The sequence below is a fragment of the Larus michahellis genome, chromosome 1, assembly GCF_964199755.1.
Source record: "Larus michahellis chromosome 1, bLarMic1.1, whole genome shotgun sequence".
Lineage (NCBI taxonomy): Eukaryota > Metazoa > Chordata > Aves > Charadriiformes > Laridae > Larus > Larus michahellis.
Window position 1 is genome coordinate 57224369 of NC_133896.1, and position 22825 is coordinate 57247193.

Consider the following 22825-nt stretch of genomic DNA (forward strand, 5'->3'; position numbering starts at 1 on the left):
AGATGTTTTTCCAACCAACTCTTAAAACATGTTCTGGTCCTGACTATTGGCACCAGATTGGAAAACCAGGTTGCTGGTAACAAAGCACTGGTACCAGGTTGATCTCTGAAAGACAGGTTTGTTTTGCAACTCTGTGCTAACACTGATTTGTAGCTGCCCATGGAGCAACTCTGTCAGGCTCATGGGCACTGCTTTCTCCTCTGCGGGGCAGACAATTCACAATTCTCTGGAACAAAAATGGTCTGGTGAGACCAGGACATGTTTGGAAAGAGTCAGAGGCACATACTAGAGCTGAGGATAGAGGCGGCCAGCTCCTTTTCAGCCCTTTCATCTTGCAAAATGACCTGGCAGTCCACAGTAGAGGCTTGAGCCTCTGTGGAGGCAGAGGACTTGACCACCCTGTTGGTGGACCATAGTTTTAAGACCACTTTTCAGACTAAGCCCTTTGTAAGCCTCAAGGCCATGAGCTCCCTTGTGGCGAATGTGGCTCAACACACACAGCACTTGTGTGACTGCTAATTCCTGGTCATGCAATCTGGACAGACCAAATGCAGGTGGGACAGCCAAGTCTATCCTCCCATCTCAGTCTCTGCTCTTCCACTGTTAATGCTGAGAGCCTGGGATCCAGCAGCAATGGGGACAGAGAGCATTCAGACACATCCCAGACAACACAGGCTAGGAGTACTGTGAGCCTAGCTCATGGAGGAGGTCTGTCCGGCACAGAGAGGCTAAGAGGATGACTGATCCTTACAATGACCTATCCAGACAGGTCAGATGTGCAACTCTGGAGATTCTTAATCTTCATTCAGCTCCCCAGCCATGAGCGCACACTTCACTACCAGTCATCCATTCCTGCCTTTAGAGAGTCCAGTCCTGCTGCTGAAAACAGTGGCAGGAGAGAGGAAGGGGAAAAATATCTTTTGCATCTAGCTGACTGTGTATTTCTTTTCTCCTTGCTCAGCTCACTCCAGGAAGCACACTGCCTTTGTAACTGTTCGAAGTCCCCAGAATGACCCCTGCCCTCTGTGGCGGGAAGGGGGCAGGGGGAGGAGAGGGGCTGTGGGGCTGGGAGGCGGCAGGCTCTGGTCAGCACCCTGGACAGGGACGGGCCCGCCGCGCCCCTGCCTTGCCTGGCCCGGCCATGCCTCGCCTTTCTTTGCCTCCCCCTGCCTTTCTTTGCTTTCCTCTGCCTTTCTTTGCCTCCCCCTGCCTTTCTTTGCTTTCCTCTGCCTTTCTTTGCCTCCCCCTGCCTTTCTTTGCTTTCCTCGGCCTTTCTTTGCCTCCCCCTGCCTTTCTTTGCTTTCCTCTGCTTATCTTTGCCTTCCCCTCCCTTGTCTTGCCTTCTCCTTCCCTTGCCTCGTCTTGCCTTCCTCTGCCCTTGCCTTGTACTTCCTTGCCTTGCTTTCCCCTCGTCTTCATCCAGGCTGGCAGGCAGCCTCCTGGTATGGCATGACCCTGCTTTGGCTTGCAACCTGCACCAGACCTTTTTTTGTTCTTGCTTAAGAACAAATACACAGTGCTATGGCTCTGTATGCAGCTGCTCTGGAGCTGTGGCTTAGATCTGGGTTATTTTTTGCAGATAAATCCTCTTTTCTATCAGATTTGACATCAGGCAATCCCTCCAGATCTCTCCCTTTCTCCCTGTCTGACTTCCCTTTTTTTTCCCTACCGTGTGTTCTCTTTCATTGCATCTGTGCCCTTCCCTCTATATGCCTCCCTCCCCTTTTCTTTCCCTATAGCCAGCTCTCTGTGAATACCATTTCATCTGCTCTCTTTCTGCTGCTCTGTATCTCCACATTGCTCTTCATGTCTCCACTGCCCTCAAATGTATGTCTTTTACTGTTTTCCTTTCTATGTCTCTTTTTTTTCACTCCCTCTCCTGGTTGTTTCTCTGTGGTCATTTCCACAGTTCTGTGAGTTTTTCAGAGCGCCCTCTCTGCCCTGAAGTTCTGCATGTTGAGATCAGGTCCAAAATACCTAGTAGGTGCTTTTTTTTTTGGGGGGGGGGGGGGGCACAAAACCTGCTATAGCTGATGGAGCTTGGAATCTTCTCCAGGGGTCTTAAGTGTTTCACACTCTGTCCCTTGCCTTCCAGCTGAACTGAGAAGGAACTTCCAGTGTGGCGAGGCAGAAAGCAGTCACAGAGAAGGAATTAAAGCTACAGACAGTCTGGGAGACAGTTGGACTCACTGCCTGATGGATGGGTCAATTGTGTAGAGCTCTGATAAAAAATATTTCCTGTATCTCAGAACTCTGGTCTTTGTTTCCCTCACAGTCTGTCCCCACACAGAAAAAACAGCCTAGGAAAGGGGCAGAAGGCCATAGAGACCTGGAGGGAAAGAGGAGGCTTGCACAGGTTTGTGATCAGGGCTGGTTCCAGGAATCCAGTGCAGTTTTCTATCTCTCCTCTCTTTGGATCATCCCTGGCTTCCACTTGGGAGCTTTGCAAACCCTGGTGTGTCCCTGAAGCAGGTCCTCAACAACTGCTGCAGGACACCAGTAAAGTGCATTGACTTATTTGGTAGGAGCTGGTACCCAGTGGGCAAGAAAATGGACTGAGGGCTTCGGTGCTACTTGGAAGTGATCCAGTGTGGGATAATGGGATCTCAATTTCAGTCACAGAAAATAATTTTCATTTACAGGAGCCCAGGGATCTCCCAGCCTGACATCACTTTGGTTGGGATTTAGCCAGGGGACCATGGAGAGTGGAATCCATGCCAACACCTCAGGCATCCGGATTTGAGTAGCGAGGAGAAAGGAAGGAGGTCTTGGCTGCTTTTCACTTTTTTTTTGGTACCTTTTAAAATGGTGGCAGTGACAGTCCTATCCACAGGTGAATGGATAGCAGAAGCTGGGGATTGAGTAGATGGGTCTGGAAAAATAGCAGTTGTGTTCCACCTTGCTTGCTTGCTCAACAAGCTACAGCATGACATCCAGAAGAACTCACAAACTCTTTGGAGGAGGCAATGGTTTTTCTGTCAAGCTGGAGTTGTCCTCTCTGAAGTGACATTTACATTTTTACCAGACAAAGTTTTTCTGGCCTGTGATTTTCCCAGCACTTTGGGTTAATAGGAGCAGAGACTGGCTCCGCATTGTCTGTGGCTCGACATTTAGATGACTGTCAGAGGGGGAGAGAGGGCAGTGATTTCAGCAGTGTTTAATGAAAAGCTGAGGAAAAGTAAAGTTTTTGCTCCATCTTGGATGCTAACAGTTTACTTTTTACATTACTCTAACCAAGGCCAGGGAAGAATCACATCCACTCATAGCTCCCTCCCTGGCAGAGAGCTGCCATGCACGGCATTTCAAAACCACAAGCAGTCCTAGTGAGGGTGGCTACACTATGTTAGTCCCATGCTGAAGCCTTTTGATGGACTGCATGTCTAAGCAATTTCAGTGTCTTCTTCTAGTGCAGGACACAGCATTGTTCCACTTGCTGAGGCTGCAGGACACCTTTCTTTGCTCCTTTAAAAACAAACTCCTTCCCCTTCATATGTTCTTTTTGCTGTCACTGTTTTGTAATATTTACAAAAGGCAGTTCCTGATGGAAGCACTCACAGGGCTCAGCTGCCTACCCATGACATGTGGGAGGAAGTTTTTCCTCAGAGACCCTCCTCCAGGACTCATCTGGGACTCCTCTCTGCTCCATCAGCCCCCCTGGCACTGGCACGTCCAGCACCTCACAGCATCTCTCCCTCATAGGCCTCCAAATACCTCAAAACAGAACCCCGGGCTCAAACCCAAGCCACCTCCCTGGATAATCCAGTTTCCATTACCTCTTTCCAACTAAAAATTGCCCTGAACAGTAACCAGACCTGGTATTCAGCATTTCGGCAGCACTTGAGCTTGGAATGAGCTCGAAGAGAGCTCTGCTAATTAGCTCACATCTTATCTGTCAGGTCAGTGTTATCCCTGCTTGAATGACTTAGATACCAAAGCACAAAGTGACCAGCTCCACAGAGGGACCTGAACTCCTCGAATTGTAATCTCGCTCTCTCCTTCTCTCCTCTGCTGATAGCAATAGAAGGTCACCTCTGTAATTTTGTAGCCCAGACATAGGCTGTCAGGTTTCCTTCTGGTCTAAATCAGCATAGATCCATGGGGACTTCAGACCTCCATTCTGTGTGTGCAGTCTTGGGAGATTTCGTAGCACAACCTGGGAATCCACCAGCAGGTCTGAACCAGGGTGCCCTGGGTCCAGGCAGAATGATTCCATCCTTCCCTGCTGGTTTTGCCATGGCAGATTGGGATAGTCAAAACACAGGGAGCTCTGGAGGAAAATTCAGGATGAAGAATGAAGGCAAGCACATCCCAGTGTATTGGAGGCTCCCAGCCACCAGAGCAGGTGAATGGCCAGGGTGTTTTGCCCCAGCTCTGTGGAGTCATAGAATCATTTAGGTTGGAAAGGACCTTTAAGATCATCGGGTCCAACTGTTAACCTAACACTGCCAAGTCCACCACTAAACCATGTCCCGCTCATTCAAAGTGGCCAGACCACCCTCTTCCATCACAGGGTCAGCCATCTGAAGGGCACCAAAGCCTCAAGGGAGCGACTGTGCTCCTCCTTGGCCCCTTTTACCACACCTCTGATTTTCTTGCCTCTTGGAGTAAAGGCGCAGGGGATGGACTTTCCCTCCCATGGAATCGGGAATGTATCCAAAAAGCCCCTGGGAGTCCCTGCCACGTCTCCGCAGCAACACCCGACAAATGTGAGCGCGATACCTGCACCTCACACCCACCCACCCACACAGGCAGGGCCAAATGCTGACTTAAAATTGTTTCTGTCCCAGCTTCCCCGTCACGCTGGCTCCTCTGGGGCTGTGACCCAGCACTGACAGGACTTCATGCCGCTTGTGGCCTGGCTCACATTCCTGCTGAAGCAATGCCCACCATGACGGGGGCGTCAGGGCCTGGCGGGGACAAGCCTAGCCCCAACTTTCCGGGGGTATTGGGGGTGTGCAAGGCTTGGACAGTCCAAATAGTCCAGAAATGGGGCCAGCAGAGGGCACTCCGATACCACCGCTCACCCACCGGACCGAACCCTCAGACAGGGGACTGAGCCACCCCCAAAGCCCCACAGCTCTTCTCGGCTTTGCCCTGGGTGTAGGAGGCAACGGGGATGAAGGGCAGCAGCCTGCAGCCCCGCTTTCTTCACTGCGGGAAGGAGAAAATGGGTGAGGAGGCTGCAAGGGAGGGATGTCCCAGACACAGCTGAGACATGGATGGTGGATGAAGTGCATACAGCTCCGGGTTTTCTCCTCTGAGGTGATGGGTTCAGCGTGGGTCCAGCACAGGGCAGCTGAGGGAAGGCACTGCCTTTGACTCCTTGGAAGGTCTGCTGAGCCTCAGGCTCAATAGCTACATGCCCATCGGTCCCCAATGCCTAATCCTGGCACTGTCCCTCCTTCCCCAGCTACCTATCCTGGTGGTACCCCTGTCACTGTGATAGACCAGCTCTGGTCAGAGCAGATCTTGTAGAGAGCCTGTATGAGTGTCACCAGGACTGACTTGCAGGTGGAAGATGGTCGAGGCCGGTCCCTTAGCAGATGAGAGGATTGCCCTTAATGCAGGGGACAGCGGCCATTTCTGCCCATGGTACAGGGTGGTCATGGCAATGGAGAGGGCCTGGTGAAGTCCTGATGGGTTGAGACATCCTTGTGAGAGGTGCCTGGCAGCAGAACCTTCTGGTTTTGCACAGGCCACAGTGCAGCAAAACCTTTCAGGAGACTTGCTGGCAAACCTTGCAGGAAGACAAGGATCGCTGCGGTGAGTCCTCTCCTGTCTCCTTAACACCTGGAAGCTCTTTGCAAACAGCTCAAGGAGTGCCGCACGCCGGCGCAGGAGGGATCGCTAGTGCTGTGCTCACAGCAAAAGGGAGCAGCGTGGTGCCTCACAGACATCGCTGGGCTGCAGCCACAAAATCAGAGGTGCCTGAACTGGCCTGCCTGTTTTGGCCTGAGCTCTGGACACCTTCCCCATCCTAAAGCAGCATGACAGCAACATGGGCAACCGGGATTCCCTGGAGCTCTCGGGGAAGGGGGTCTCCTGGCTCTTCCGCAGAGACAGCAGGAGCCGAGCACCTTCCTACGTGCTCTGAGAGCCTGAGCGCCTTGCGGTTTTGCTGCAATAAATCTGGAGCAGCTATAAATCTGGAGCAGCTGGCTTAAGTTCCTCCAGGGTTCAGAAGAAAACACATCCAGCCTGATGTGTTTTGTTTGCCCACTCACTGTGTTTCTAATTGGAATGTTTGTAGCTTGGGAAATTGCCTCTTAGACTACAGTACCCACAGTCCTTCACTGGCAGCTCGGCATAGCCTGTTTGGGCAAAGTAAAACCCAGACCTCTGAACTGGGTCTTTCCTTACCTGACCCATGCAGGCACCTGGAGGGCTTTAGCCAAGCCTGGCCTACCAGCAGGTGCATTTGCTTGGTTCATTGAGAAAAAACTGGTGAGATCAGTGAGTGAGAAAGGTAGCTGTGCTTTCTTATCCTCTCCCAGAGGCCATTTCCAGACTCTGGTCCTCACAAGCAGGGTCTCCTGAGTCTATTTCTCTTCCATTCCTGCGAAACCCCATCCAGAACTTTTTTCTAAATGAACCCTGAAGTCCAGTTTGGGAGCGATCACAAGGCAGAAACAACAAGCATAATGAACCATATTTAAAATGATATTTTTTCTGCCTTTGGAGTTTGGTTAATTTATAATCTATAAAAGTCTCTGCATAATTGTGTCTTGATTAAAATGGTATAATTAGGCGCTCTGGATCTCTCTCCCCTTTCCCTAAGATTATTTCTGTCTAATTGCTTTAATCTGTGTTTTCATGCACCCACTAGAAAATCAAAGCATGCTCCCATGAGGACGCGGGTGAGAGTGAATAAAGCTGACGACTCATTAAGTGCAGCAGAGAGAGGAAACTGCATCTAAATCACCACTACATTAATGAGGTAAAATAAAAAATCGAAACGAATAAATAACAAAGAGATAGAGAATTTAAAAAAAACCCACAACAAAAAAAACTGACATAGATTTTAATATTAATTAAGAACATATTGAATAGCAAATTGTCTGTTGTTAAAGCCAACTTCCTCCATTGCTGATGGAGAGCAAAAGGTCTAGGAATTTTAATTCTACAAATCTGGGGGTGTTTTGTGGAGGGGACAACTTGTGCAGAACACATCCTTGCTAGGGGCGGAATAAAGTTCGCTGAGCAGGGATTGAAGGACCTGGGTAGGAAGGGTGTCAGTCCAATGCAGCAGTTTAAAAGCAGTGCCACGGTTAGCCTGGATTTGAGTGGGAACTGGATCAGACTCCAGGGAGACCACCACTTGCAGTGGTCTTGGCCCTCGAGAGTTGACCAAGTGTGTCCTCTGCCCCAAGACCAGAACAACTTTACCTGTTCTTTCCAGGTGACTTTCTGTCTTCTTATGAGTGATGTTCAGGCTACAGACTCTGACAGCTAGCCCCGGTAACCTACAAACAGGTCACTTATTTCCCTCCAAGTGAGATATCATGAAAACAAGATATTTAAAAAATATGTGTATGGTTTATTAACACCTGCTCTAGTCTCCTGAGGAGAAGACCAAGGTAGTGCTGTCCTCTGGTCTCTCATTGCAGGGGAGACTAACTGTGCTGTTTGCTATTTGCCTAGCTCAAGTGCAAATTCCCACACATTGTAGTGTAGGTAGAGAGGCTGATTTTTTAGCCCAGATGTGATTGAAAAACTTGGTCGCCAAGCTGTGCACAGCACTGTTTATTTTCAGCAGTGATAAGCAGCCGAGGCAGGGCACTGTATGGGTGCAGCTACTCTGCTCTGGGATCTGGAGCTCTGCACTGTGTAGCACAGACGTGGTCCATGGCAGGGTTGGTGACCCAGCTGCCCAGAGCATGGGTGAGCACCATGATTTCATCTCATCAGTGACGGCATGATTTGCCCTTAACCTATCCGTTCCCTCTGGGATGTCATGGAGATGTGCATTCACATGTGGTTCTGTAAAGGTCCTCAGCCAGTCACTGTGGTCAAAAATTGGTTGGTCTCTGTCTCCTCGTGATCTTCATACTCATTGCTATACTCCAGCTCACATGGATAAACAGGTTTCAGAAAGTGAAGGCAAAAGGCATGTGAACGTGGCAAGGGCAGCTGAAGAGCATTGTTTGACCATTGAATAAGAGCTATTGTCTCAGCAGAAAGTTCGTCCCAGCTGCATTTCCTGGACCCCCGCTGCAGGGAAGGCTCCAAAGCTTCTCCCTGACTGAGGGAACGCTTTGCCCCTGCTCCATCAAGTGGGCACTTCAGTGCAGGGTTAGGGGCACATATTTAAATGCTCTGATGGGTCACTGCCTGACAACAGCTTTTGGTCCCCCAGGGTCTCCCTGTCAGCATCCCATGAGGACCAAGCACGGAGGGAGGACTGATGGTCATGGCAGCATGGCAGCTGACAGGATAATACCGAAAAAGGAAGGAGGATCAGCTGCTTACAGCCTTTGAGTTCAAGAAGAGCCTAATCTAATTAAGTGGAGACCACTATCAAATTACCAGCTCTCTTTTAACGTAGCCATTTTAAGTGGTTTGGTGTATTTATAGTAGGCGAGTTAGGGAGGGCTTTTCTCTCTTGAGGTTGTGCTTCTGTGTAAGGGAGAGATGTACAATGTTAAGAGTCCCGCTTTGAATTAGTTCTCATCCTCAGCCTGGAAAACATTTTGCACAAGATCTAAGACACCAAAATCTGATCCCAGCTAGCCTCTTCTTATGCCTGTGAAGGGAGTGTCTGTCCGGGTTGTTTCTGAATCTTGGCCCAAGCCTGCAGCACAGAAGTTTCCTTTTGGGATTAAGCTTTCCTTAAAGCAAATGTATCTTGCACAACTATCTCGGGTCAGTTGACAGCCTTGAAAGGGCAAGAGGAGGGGCTGGCCCCTGTTGTGGTCAGAAATCAGTGGCCCGTTTTCTGCTGAACTTTGATAGGAGTGGGATGGACCTGTCGCTGTTGGTTAGAGGGTGAGTGGAGAGGCTCTCAGCCCCACAGCCTGGTGTGGGCTGCTGGTTGACGGAGTGCCCCCAGTTTGTCTTCCCCTGATTAGTGTCTCTGGCAGCCTCCAGCCTTCTCCGTTACTCTCCCTGTAATTCCATCTCTGGGGGAGTTCCTGTGCAGCAGGATCTGTGTCAGATGATCCCCCAGGCTCGCAGGATGGAGGAGGTGGGAAATGCTTGTTAGGAGCTGTTTCCATGCATAACAACAGTAATAATCCTTAGCCCTTTATCTAAAGCTTTTATGAATGTTAATTCATTAACCTCTCGAAATCACCCTCTGAGAGGTGAGGATTATTATCCACAGGATTGGACAGATGGGGGAAGCTGAGACACAGAGCACCCAGTCTGGGCCCTCTGAGCCTGTGGGACGAGGCAGTTAGATGCCACCAGGTCCTCCCTTGCCCTCCAAAAACTTGTCTCTCCTTGTCCGGTCAGGGGTGGGCTGGCTTCTTCGGGTCACCCTGACTCTGACAAGGACAGACCTTGCTGGCGATGTTTGCTGTTCATCTCTAGCCCCGAAATAGCCTTTCAAGATGAGTTGGGGCACCGAGCCTTGTGCCTCTGTGCCCCCGCAGATTGTCACCATGGGACGGCTTGACCTGCATCACACAGAGGCCATGGCACTGCCCTTTCTCCAGATGCCAAGGCCCCCAGGGTGTTTCTGGGTGTGCCAGGTCACTACCTGTATTATTGCTTCTAAGCACAGAGGAAAAAGGAAGGGGGAGAGAGAGAGACACAGAGAAAGGGAACAAGGCAGAAGACCTAGAAATAAGACATCTTTTTCTTTCCTTCACCATCCGCATCTTCCTTCCAACTGGGATTTCTTCTACTCTTAATGATGTGTCTCATTCCTGATGTGAAAGATTGAAAACTAAGAGATTAAAAGATTACACAAAGTGGATGAGATGGACTTTGCTGCCTCCCTCCCTCACGCTGGGACAGACCTCTGGGAAACCTCTCTCTCCTGCTTTTCCCATCATCCTTTCCCTCCTTTCCCCTCCCTTTCCCCTCCCACCCCTTGATCTTTACAGATCAAATGGCCCTTGCCTTCTGAGCGTTTGAGCCATTCCAGCCATTTCAAGGCCACTCTCTGATCTTTGCACAGGGGCAGGTGGAGAGAGAAAGGATATGTGTGAGCTTGGGAAAGCCACTGATATAATGTCCTAGCTGTCCATCTTCAGTAAATCTATCATTTCTCTTCTGAGGAACCCTCCTTCCCCAGGCAGTCTATATTCTTGGAGACAAGGCAGGAAAAGGCTCCAAGGTATCCTGAACCCATTGCGATGAATTTACCACTTATGGTGATATGAAGCCCCTCTTGGTAGGTGAGTGGGTGGGAAGAAAGCTGGAGCAGACCAAACTGGTGGGGTGTTCCCTTGGCTACTCCTCCTCTTGCAGGGCAGGTGCCAGCACAGGTGGGGGACCCCTTGAGTAGATATTCAGCACTGAGAAAGGAATTTTTCAGCAGCAAGTCTGATAGAGCGGATGTTTGCTCCTGTTCACTCCTGAGGTGTTGGGGTTGTGGAGTGGAACACGATACTTGCCTGCTGACTTGGTCCCTCTGTTCTCTGTTCTCCTTGGGACACCAATTGCTCCAGACTGCCTTCTGCTATTGGGGCCTTAGAGGGCTTGAACTGTCCCACTGTGGTTGCAGACTAGGGCTGGAAAAACTAACAGCTTTCTGCCCTTTAATTTCACTGCTCCCTCCTTGGTTGAGTTCACTGTTGCTCTTCTTCTTGACGGCACAAAAATCAACAGAATTGGGACTGAGCCTGGCTCCCCCTGAGCAATGTCTACAACATCCACATCCAGGAGGGGGAAGAAGGTAGATTCCATGCCTGGAGGTGCTTCCTCATCCTGGGAGAACCTCCTAGCTGTGACATGCTCAGAGACCTCTCAGCTTGATGGAGACAGCGGTGTGCAACCCTGTCTCCAGATGGAGACAGCGGTGCGCAACAGCTGGTAGGGGAGAACCTGGAAGAACTTCCACGCTGGAGGCTCTGAGCAGATTAATGCCCAATGCATCCATAGGATGTTATTTCCAAACATGTTGCTCCTTGTAATGAACAATGGGCTCCCCTCCTTTCGGCAAGGAATGAGGCATTGGCATAGGAGTGCAGGAACCTTTCATGCTACGTAGCGCTTACGCAGAACTTGCCGTCTCCCATGAACACTGCAATGTGCAGTTACCCATGTAGAAGAAGCCTCATGTCTTTATTCCTGACAGCTGTCAGTCCCTGGAAAACAATCCCTTCCCTCCCTCCTCCTGGCATCCGAAAGCCAAGCTGGAAGGCTGGGAGCACACGAGCAGGGAAGGAAATCTGCCAACTTCGTCTTTCTGCCTCTTGCTCTCTCTTTAGATCCCTGTGAGGGAAGTTGCAGGAAAATAATGAAATAAAAGCCAAGGCCCAGAGAAAGCTGATTCATCCACAGCCCAGGGCCAGCGGCCGGCTCCAAGCAGAGCTGTAAAATCAATCTGTCACTGCTCACCGCAGTATAGATCAGCGGAGAGATTCTGACTGCAGCGAGGGCAGAGCCCAGCCTTCTCCCGGGGCCCGTTTTCCCCAGCCGTGGGACCCGGTTGTATCCCTGGGGGAGACGGGCAGATGGGCAGGGGAAGAGGCAGAGAGGGAGAAGGGCCGATCTGCCAGTTCCGTGAGCTGGAAACGCTCCCAGCGAGACTCCGTTCCCTGGCAGCACATGGGGAAGGCAGCGCAGGCAGACTCCGTGGCTGCCTTCCCTGCCTGACTCTTCCCTCCTCACCCAGGCAAATGGCATACGGGCCAGATGATGGAGGAGAGGGGGGAATGTCCATCTGTGCTCCCAGTTCCTATTCCCTAGAGGTACCGTCTACGCTGAACATTACCTCCAGTATTCCCCAGTCTGGGCACCGAGGGTTAAAAATCACTTTTCTCATCACCTTTGTGACTCCCAGATTCTGGGGTATTCCGGGATTTAACAGCTCCCTGGCATATGTTGGAATAACAGTAGGGAGTTGCTCTAATAAGGTCAGGTCCCTTGTTCACCCCTAACAGCATCTCCAGTCTTAGAGGATGTAGCAGCCCAACAGAGCAGCAGCTGAGCAGAAAGGTGTAAACCAAGGTGCTTCTCGGGGCTGTTCCCACCCCTGTTAAGCGGGCAGAGAGGTCAGGCCTGGCTGGAGGTTTGTGGTCTCAGAGACAGCAGCACAAAAGAATTAGAAGGTGATTTTTCTTCTGTAGTGCTGGACATAAGGAGTGAGGCGCCTCTGCAGCTGACTTAAAGTACCTATGACGTCCTTAGGAGGCTTTTTTCTTGGTGAAATTTTTTTTTTTTTTTGACTTGAGAAGTAACAAACAACAGAGTCTTTCTAGGGCTTTTGCCAAGGTCAGAGCCTTTGAGAAACAAACATGGGGGTGAGCTTCTGTACCCTCTGGATGATCATCTGCAAAGGGACGAATAAGCATCAGGGGCCTGGCTTCCAATCATATCGAGGACCCAAATGTCCCACACCACTGAGGATGTGGTGCTTGCTTTTGCTTGTCTCTTGGGGCTGTTCTGCTGAATTTAAGTATTGTTCCTGGGTCAGCGAGAGTATGAGCAAGGTCCATGTTAACCCCACAGGCCCTGGCAGCACAAGGATCCTGCCCCAGCACCTCTGAGTCCAGAACAGATATGTGGCAGCAGGAGAGCCTCTGGAGACCCATCCCGAACAGACTGCAAGATGACCCTGTAGGAACTCAAGCAGGAGCAAATCCTGCATTGATTTGGAGTTGGAAAACTTTCCTCCAGCTTCAATGTCCTCCAAGATTAGATAGTGTCTGTTCTTGGAGGAGGTAGAAAAAGATGGAAGCAAGTCTCTGTTCCTTTATCTTCTAGCTTTAACAGAGCTTGGAGGAAAAACCCCATGGTCACAAGTGATAAAGCCAAGGAAATCAAAGTCTTTAGTTGCCAAGAGAAGCTGCCTTCTCCTCTCACCCCAGGTGGAGTTAGAAGCTTTGTCATTTAATCCACTGGGAATAGACATCTATAAATGGTCCAGGGAACATCCAGAGTGTCCTCACAGCTGCTCACCTCTTGTCTCTCTGAGGAGTGTGTGTGTGTCTGTGTGTTTTTTTCCACTTGGGTTTGCAGGTTTGGGGTAAAAGCGGATAGAACAAGCTTCCTATGTGTCAATTTCAACAGGGCTGATGCCCTTGTGTGTTTGTACCCGGTGGACCAGCTTGTTGCTTCATGCCGTCAAGGCGGTGTGTGATGCCTGTGGCTACTTTTGTTACACCTTTGGGATTTGATTGTGAAGAATGTAGATGGGATCTTTGCACTTGTTGCTTGTGTTTTGAGGGAGGCAACTCATTCCCCTGGGGCTACTGATTGTTTGCGCCCTGTACTGTGTTTATGGGCTTGGTGTCCTCTCTCTGAGGCTGTCGTATGCACATGAGAAGGTTAGGGGCAGTCCTGTACTTGCTGGGTTTTAGTTTTCCGTGAGGTTATTTCTCTCCCAACAGAGAGAAAAATTTGCAGAGGGTCAAAGGAGCTCGCTCTCCTCCATAGGTCTGCACGTGTGAGGTAGATGGGGTAATTACATCGTTCTGCACTTGTACAATAATGAGCAGACTGGGGAGGTGGGACGCAGGTGAACTTCTTTAGACGCAACTGGACATCACCATATAAAGCTTTTAATAATAGTGCTACTTCCAGTGGGGGCTGTGTGGCAGAGTAATTCCTCTACGGTTCTTGGACTGCATGAAGAAAGTAATTAGTTTCCCATCAGAGGGTACATGTCTGTACCTGTGTGCCTGTGAGTGCTGCAGGTGGCAGGATTAGGTGTCTATTTTCCTAGAAGCTGTTGCAAAAATGTTGGTATTTATGCTGAGGGGGATGTCTTTACCCAGCTGTAGCGTGTGTGTATGTTTGTGCCAGGCAGGGGTGCAGGTGGTGTCTGTTCAGCTGCAAGCAGAGGTTTCAGAGCATCTCCATTTGATCTTGCAACCTCTACGTGTGCCACTGTGAAGGACACAGTCAACCGGCACAAGAACATGTGGGTGTGAATTGGTCATGAGTAAACGTAGGTGCTGGGGCAGGTTTCTAACATCAGAGCGGCCAGGGGCCAGCACAGCCTCTGAGCAGGGAGCAAACAGTCTCACAGCGCTAGGATGGACCTTGAGAGGTTTCTGAGCAAGATTACACGATGTGGTTGCCTGGAATAGCAGGAGAGTGGATTGCACATCCCAGGAAGCCAGCTCCCATCCAATGTCCCATGTTCCTAAGTTTCTTTGCAGCTGTTGCATGTCTGCGTGTGTCTGGGTGAGACAGGCAGTCCCTCCACAGCTGCGGTGAGTGCGAGGGATGCTCTGTGTCCCTTCAGTTGTGGTCCGTGCGTCTGCATGTCTGTGCAGGGATTATTTATGTCTAGCTTGTCGTGTACGCTTGTGCTTTCTGCGAAGGGGCTGGGGAGTCATTTCTTAAGAGTCACCATGGGTTTGGCAAGGTGGTTTCCTAGCAGCTATTGCCCGTGTACATGTTTTGGGGGCTGAGCTGTGCCTGGCTCCCCATCGCCTGGTGCAGGTGGATTTTTGTTTCCCACTGTAGGCAAGATCTCCCTCAGCGATGGCACGTGTGGGTTTGGGCATAGGGAGATGGAAGGTCTTCCAGTAAGCTGTTGCGTGCACATGAGGGTGTGTGGTTACAGGTGATTCCTGAGGAGCTGTTGCATTTCTGTGTGCGCTCATTTGAAGGGCTGTACGAAAGACAGTCTCCCCAGAGCAGTCGCATGCGTGTGTTTGTGCACACAAAGGAGTTGGGTCCCCCCCAACTCCTGTTGCATTTTTATGTGTTGATTTTCTCCGCAGATACTGCAGGGGCACGTTTCAAGGTGTAGTTCCCCACGGCTGTTGCACATACCTGTGTCAGTCGGTGTACAGCTGTTGCATGCATACATGTGTGTATGTAGCTCCTCAGGAGCTGTTGCTTGTACGTGTGTCGTTCCTAGAAGCTGTTGTGTTTTCATGTGGGTGACTTGATTCTGAAAAGCTGTAGCCTCTGTGTGTGTGTGTGTGTGTGTGTGTGTGTGAGATTCCCCAGCAGCTGGTGCTTGTTTGTGCTCCTGGGAAGCTGTTGCATGTTGTGTGTAGCTCTTCAGCAGCTGTTGTGAGGAAATTGTGCGTGTGTGTGTGCGTGTGCAGTTCCCCAGCAGCTGTTGCTCATGTGCATGTGTGATTTCGGAGGTGTGCAGCTCCCCAGCAGCTGTTGCATGCGTGCTCATGTCTCCGGTGGAGGCCCACCCCTTTCCGCCTGCACCGGAGCGGTGGCTGTGCAGGCGAGGAGAGCTCGGAGCTGGCTCCATGGGAGAGGGACCTTCGCCTGTCACAGCCTTCCCAGCTGGGAGAAGCAGTGCCGGCTCTGGTCCCGGAGCCCTATCAGCCGAGCCTGTGGCGAATTAATCACTCGCGTTTTAAATGCCAATACAGCCCTTTCTGCCTTCTTCCCCCAGTGATGCGGATGCGGCGAAGGCAGCAAATCCTCTGGCTGTGCGTGCCCTCCCCGGACTGCTGCTCCGTCCCCGCCTGTCGTGCTCGCCTGTGTGCGTGGCTGGGGGGGCTGCCTAGGTGCAGCCAGGAATGAGACAGCTGTGGGGCAGGGGACAACACAGCTCCAAGGGGTGACATAAGGTGCGGGCATAACCCCCAACGGCCCCCCCCCCCTTCCCCCATCATCCGCAGGGCTGCAAGTTGCTTGAAGAACAGGGGGCTTTTGTGCCTCCACTTCGTCTCTGTCATGCCCCGTATGGAAGCTGGGAGCAATCGCCCCTCCAGAAGCAGGTATGTGTGCATGTGCGTGTGTGTGTGCATGTGTGTGTGTGTGTGTGTGTGTGACAGTTTTTGTGTGCAGCCCTTGTGCAGCTGCCTCGCGTGTCCTCGGCTCCCTGTTGTCGTCTGTGTCGCCTCTCGGAGAAGCGGCTGAGATTGGAGGGGCAGGACCGAGTAGGGGGAGAAGGGCAGGATGGATGGATTGCCTTTCTCCTCCAGCCCGTGCATGCACCCCCTGGGGGGGTGGATGTCTCTGATCTGAGGATGAAGGCAAGGGGTGAGTGCAAGGGAGACGGAGAAGTGGGTGGTGGGGGGGGGAGAAAAGCCGGGGGGAGAGATATAATGCCCACATGGGGTGATGGGAGGGAGAGAGGCTTGGAGACGGGTCTCCCTTTGAGAGTGTGTGCGTGTGTGTGTGCTCTTGCTTAGGATCGGGATGCTGAATAGGTCCAGGGCTTGCTGCACGCAGCTGGGTTTGACTGGTCTGCTTCTATCCAGACCTTGCAAGAGGAGGGGGGACATGTATATGCATGTGTATATATGTGTGTGTCTTTCTGTGTGTGTGTACGTATACATGTATAGGTATAGCTATAAGTATATGTATATACCCCCACATACGTGCATGTGCATATACAGATATAGATACACATGCATATATGCATAGTGCCTGCAGTTTTGGGAGGGAGAAGGAGACAGCCTCATCCCACAGACCCCTGCTCCCTGCCTCTTTGCAAACTTTGTCAGGGAGCCTTTGCAGACAGTGATGTGTGTGTTTGTGTGTGTGTGTGTGTGTGTGTGTGTGTCTGGTGTATGAACATTTGCCTGCTTTGGATGCAGGGGAGTGAGTAAATCGCTGCTCTGCTTTTACACTGCTCTGCTGGGAGGCTGACTGGCTGCAGAAAAGTCATTGCGTGGTGTCTGTCGGGTGTGTGAGAGTGTGTGTGTGGTGGTGGGAGCTGGATATTTATGTAGGGGCCCAGGACAGCTACTGAAATGCATACGTACGTGTATATGCATTGCTTGCAGGGTGTCTACGTACCCATTTATTCCACCAGGGAAAGCATGCCCACATTTTTATGCATAAGGATCCTCCTGCTTTGGGGCATGGGATGGGGGGAGGAGAAGCTGAATGAATGAATGGGAGCAAGAGGAGGGGGAAGGAGGAGGCGTGGGGGTGGGGAAGCAAGACGAACAGACGCATCCTATTCTCATCCCAGGACAGGCAGGAGTGCACAGCTGCTGCTGTTCCCATTCCAGAGCTTGGATCTGGCTGGGGAAAGGCAGCATAAATCTGCTCATGCTGCAGCAGGCAGCATATTCGGGAGCTGCTGTGCATAATGCCCTCTCGTGTGTGTGCTGGTGTGACTCCCCCCCTGCCTCTGCATGCGAGCACACATGTGTGCATGCGTGTATGTGTGCGGAGGCGGGGGGGGGTGGTGGGTGTCTGTGCACAAACAATATGCTTGCAAACATCCTTGCAAGCACCCAGGGAAGGAGGTGTCGGCAGTGGGGAGGAGAGCATTGCTCCTGCGCTGCGGGTGCGTGCGTCTTGCAGCCGTGCACGGCCCGCGGTCCATTTGCACCCACTCTGGGCTCACGCAAGCATCGGCTGCTGGGGGGCCGGTGTGTGCACACAAAGTGGGTGCACATGTGCAGGCCAGACTTGGGAACTGCTCCCCCTCCTTTTTCCCCTAAAGGCTGGAGAGCACAACCCTTCTCCCCACCCTGGAGGTAGGGAGCTATAAACCAAGATATGGAGCAGGGAGAGGATTGCTGAGATTTGACGGGGGGGGTGACGGGGGGACGGGGGACACACAAAGATTATGTAGGGAGTGGGGAGGGGGGTCCATGTCCCTGGGGCTGGGGGGGGGCCTAGGGGACTGGGGAGCCTGGCTGCATTGCATGCTGCGAGCCAAGGAATTTGCCAAGCACCGGGATGTGGGACGGAGCGGGAGTGTGTATGATGTGGGGGAGCTGGGGTGGAGGGGGAGAAGCGGGGCTGTGCCAGGGTATGAGGGGATTTCTGGTCCCCCGCACCCCTCCCCCCCCCTCCGCGGTCCCCACACACACCGTCACTCCTGGGTCCCGGGAAGCGCAGCCTGACAGCATCACTAATGTAATATTCAAAGGGAGATTCATTTGCATGGAGCATGCATTATTAATATATTTAAATACAGCCCCCCTCTCACCTCCCCCTGCTCTGTGCAGACCGTACCAGCAGCAGTGAAGGAGCTGCAGGGAATGGAGGGGTGCCGATGCAGTGCTGGGGGTGAGAAACAGCCGCTTTAATCCCACTGATTTCCCCAGTTTGGAAACCTTTATTCCCCGTCCCCCCAGCCCCTTCCCCACTTGCCACCCTCCTCACCCCATTGTTTTTTTATGGGAGGTGGTTGGCTTTCAGGGCATACGACCTACAAGCATGCAGATTTGTCGGTATGAAGCAAGCTGCCCTCATTGCTCTTCCCCCATCAAAAACTATAACACCGAGGGAAGAACGGTGGATGTGTGGCCTTTCCCTCTCTTCACCCAGCTCCAGGCAAAGCGGGTATTTGGGAATATGCTGCCTGATCCCCTGCGCCGGTGCAAAGCTAAGCTGTGGAGCAGAAGCTGCTTGGAGGGTAGAGAGGGCGTTTGGGAAAGGGGGGCATACGGGGTGTAGTTTTTTGCTGGGGGGCAGCTTGTGGTTAAAATTGGAAAGGTAAAAACCACAGGCAGAGGGGGAAGGCAAGAGGGAGGGCAGCTTAGCTGTGATGGTGTCTGTGATGTTTGTTCCTACCTGGGTCATGTCAGAAGCCAGCTGCAGCTCCAGGCAGAGTGCAGCTGCCTCATCTGACCCTGTTGAAGAGTGATGGAGAGCACTGGTCACCTGGGAAAAAAGCTAGTGGTCACATCAGGGCCTGTTGAAACCTCCCAGTGCTGTCAGCAGCTGTGTCAGAAAATATCAGCACATTTGCTGAGAGAGACCCGGCTGTTCTTTCCCTCATCCCAAATGCTGTGTTTTTTCCCTCAGTCCCCTGTAAGTGTGAGCCTGGGCTAAGCTGTTTCTTCTATTAGTGTGAGGGAGGGCAGAGGACATGCAGGGAACACCTCTGTCCTCACACTCTTGTGAGCTGATGAGAGTCACCCTGCTCTGGGAAAGGGATGTGATGTCCCCCAAATCCACTTGCAGCCCCCACCATTGCCTGGGCCCCAGAGTAGTACAGGAGCAGCTTAGGTGCAGAGCAAATGTGCTTCAGGAAAATATCCCCTTTTCCAGGAACAGAGGAATTTTCCTTTTCTCTTCCATGGAGGAAAAGAGCTGTCTGGAACAGTGAGGGATCCCAGGCTGCCGGCAGGTATGGGGAAAGCTGGAGCTTGCCTGGTAGCACTGCGGGCTCTGCTGGTGAGGATTGTCCAGGTTGGTCCCAATGCTGAGTTACAGCTCTCTTCCAGGTTCTGCAGGGGCAGGGCTCTGTGTCCCCCGATGCCTTTCTGTGTGGGAATAGGGGTGAAGGAGGATGTGGAGTTGAGCTACTGAAGGGAGGCAGGATGAATGCATAGGAGCTAGAGTCCATGCTGGGGGGATGTGTAATCCCCTTTCTGGGCTGGAAGGAGAGTGCAAAGCTTAGGGAGCAGACCAAAGGGCTGTGACCCACCTCCAGCCCTTTCTGTCTGTTGGGTCAGGATGGGTTTCCTGCAGCTGTGAACCATATGAAGGCTGTATTTAAAGCCCCAGATGAGCCAAGCTTGGGACTTTGGAGGTGACAATGACTGTTGTGCTTGCTTCAGTGGCAAGATGGTCTGGCAGCAGTTACAGCTTCACTTTAGCAGAGCTGCATTCACATCCTGGCTTTCCTGTGCTCCCCAGCTGGTGTTAGTTTTGTGTCTTGCTTTGCTGTTCCCTGACCTCCTCTTTAAGGGATTATAGCAGCTCTTTGGGTCTCCTGGGGGCTCAGGGGTACCTAACCATTGCCTGAGATGAACCACTTTTCTCACAGACAGGACTGACCAATTAATTTTCTGTCACTGAGGAGAAATGACCTCATTTGCTCAACACTCATAAGCCAAGAGGAAACCCAGTTCCAGCTGACCAGCTGAGGTACAGAAGGAGGGAAGGGCAGTTGTCACTCTTTTCACGGCATTATAAGGGGTGGGAAACAAGCTATTAGGAGACAGGTTGGGGTGAATGACTCAGTGGATTTGGTCCCTGGATGTTGCCTCTTGCAAAGAGCGTTTAAGATTCCCAGGCGTTGCTCTGGGTAGACACAGTGGCTACATGGTACCTTATAACATAGCACCAGGTGCCGTGGAGATAGGCACGGGATCAAAAGCCCGTAGGAGAATCTGTTCTGCTGTTGAAGGTGATGCCCATTCATCCTCCTGGGCTGACCCAACTGATATGCTGGGGCCGTTCCTTCCTGTCTGCAGTCACCCTAGGGAGCGCATCTCGAGCTCTTCAGCCCTTTAGCATAGAATTTTGTTGCAGGTGATGCTTTGGGGAACTGATGGTGCAATGTGAATTTCACAGAGGTGAGATGATGTGTCTGGGGGCCAAGAATGCCTCCATTCTTCCCTACGCGGAGACATGCACACACAAGCTTAACACCCATCTGGTTTTGGTAAGCTGTAGGGGAAGGACTGTGTGCAAGAAACTGTGGGTGCTTTTGACCCCTGTGGGTGTCAGTCTGATAGCAGAGAGATGGAGCAAATACTGTTGAGAGGAAGGACCACCAGTAACGTGACGTGGGGAGAGGGTCACAAAGTAGCAGGAGGGATGCCTTGCTCTGCCACAACTGGCCTGTGGGGAAATCCCTTCCTTCCTCTCTATACTCCTCACCACTCGCCTCACTTCTGAATGGCTTGGGTGATAAGCTAATCATCATGGAAGGCGCTATAGATGGGCAGACTGTGCCTCAGGATGGTGTACAGGCTACCAGTTGCCTTAAGGCAAGGTGTCATATGTTTGTATTCATTCTTTACATGGCTCATGCACTCAATCTGTAGACCAGATGGGTCAGAGCTGCCTGTGTATTTTTAGGTTACTATGAGGACTCCGTGAGCTATTCTTCCTCTGGGAACATTGGTTTATGCATGAGAACATGTATGTTTGTAAACAGGGAGAGAACCATTTTCTGCTAGGTTTTGTCTGTCCTGTCCTCTTGTGTGCACAGATTACATCTGTGTGGGCACAAAATCTGTGTGCTCATGTGTGTCATTCCCTCCTCAGCTTTGTCTGTATTATCCACGTATGTGTGTTCCTGTGTGCATTTGTGTATGCGCCTGTGTGTGATGCAGGTAATTGTATGTGGGTTTATTTGTGAACACGTGTATGTGTACGTATATGCACCTTTTCCATCTCTTGGGCTGGATGTCTCTTCTTGAGGTGTGTACGTAAGTACTTGTAGTTGTGTGCCATGTTCAGCTGGAGGACACCTATCCTACCTGTCCATGTATCTTCTTCTCCCCACCTCTCATGAAGCTGCTTCTTCCTCTCCCTGGGGAGAGGTTCTGTGCTTTAAGAGATAGTCTTGAGTGCCTTGTGTAGGAAGTGAGTTAGCTTTCCTGACATCTGTGCACTAAAGTACATCCAGAAACATCAAACCTCGAAGCACAAGGGAACCCCGATTCATGCTATTTCCAAGGTTTTAGTGAGACCAGTCTGGAAAACCTGGCATTCAAACCTGGGTGTTACACTAGCTGAACGAGGGTGATAAATTGGAGGGAATTCAGAGAAGAGCAACAAAAATTATGAAAGGGCTGGAGGGACTTATTTATGAGGAGAGATTAAAAGAACTAAATATGTAGAGCTTGGCTAAATGATGATATAATAACAGTTTACAAGTATTTGAGGACTGTAAACACCAAGGAAAGGAAGAGATTATTTAAGGTAGCAAGAGATGGGCAAAGTCAGAGGTATGGGATGAGGCTGAGCAAAGAGAATATTTGGCTGGCTCTGAGGATACATGTGAGTTTCCTGGTGTGAGCGCTCAGACCGAGTATAAAATAGTCTGGCAGGTTTATGGAGAGGCAACTGCTTGCAGCAAGGAAACACATGGTGGTGAAAAAGGGTGGAGGGAACAGACTTGGCCAGTTGTGGAGGTGGAGTGATCTTCCAGACCTCCTCTTCATATGCAGCATGGCCAGGAAAATTTTGAGAGATGTTTGATTGTCTTTCACCTTTTATTGATTTCCTGTCTCATGGCTGGGGAGAACCTTCAGACACTGCTGTGGATGGAGCAGAGAGGTGGTATGGGAGGAATGAGTAAACGGAGTCTGGTGGAGGTGGAGGACATTATACCCTCCATCTCTCCACCCCCTCTGGCTGGAGCGGTAGTCTAGGAAGAAGTCCTGTAGGAAGTGCCTGCAGGTGAAAAGGGGCTTTGCCACAACTCTCTAGGAGGTTACAAGCTGAACCTGCTGAAGCGAGTTGTTTCCTCTTTCCAGACAAAGATGGCTTGGCATGGTGACAGTGGGGTCAGGAGGATCAGTCTTCCCTCCTCTGAATTGCTAGTCACAGCTGGTCCAGAATTGGGACAACAAGGTCAGAAGGATTAATACCCCTCCTTTTTTTCCCCATTGCAGTCACAGGCCAGGAAAATTGAGTCAGATCATAATAAAAGGATTAGTGTGGAAAGGCTGCTGTGAATAGTGTGATAGACAGGTCAGGGAAATGGAAGGGAATTCAAGGGGGTTGGCCCTGTTACAGATGGTCTGCTGAAAGGGCTTTGTGTTTATCAACAGGGAAAGGGGATTTGGTCTTAAAAATTCTGGAACAAGGCATCGAGGGGGCTAGCACTCAAACACAGATGTTATTCCCAGCAAGGACCTGTACCAGGATGACTGGTTTAAATGACCTCAGACCTTGTTCCAGCTTTAGGGCAGAAGAAAAATAAAATTCTTCTTGGCATGGGCTCTGTTCTTTGCACCCTTGTCCATCCATCTCCAATATGATCAAATGCATCAAAATGATATTGTTACTCATAGCTACTATTTGCCAGTGACTTCTGGGTCAGCCTGGTTATGGAAAGCCATAGGACTATAAG

At 51.1% G+C, this 22825-nt stretch overlaps 1 protein-coding gene across 4 annotated transcripts in view; it reads left to right on the forward strand.

The window, feature by feature from the left end:
• Positions 1-15242: 15242 nt before the first annotated feature.
• Positions 15243-22825, forward strand: part of ELFN2 (extracellular leucine rich repeat and fibronectin type III domain containing 2) — a 53969-nt gene continuing 46386 nt past the window's right edge. For 2 of the 4 annotated variants that reach the window (XM_074579570.1, XM_074579578.1), the window contains exon 1: positions 15300-15815. The gene's annotated coding sequence lies outside the window, so the exon portion shown is untranslated. Of the gene's footprint in view, positions 15816-15892; positions 16081-22825 lie in introns of those variants that run through there. The other 2 variants (XM_074579553.1, XM_074579561.1) reach the window with 2 other exon arrangements.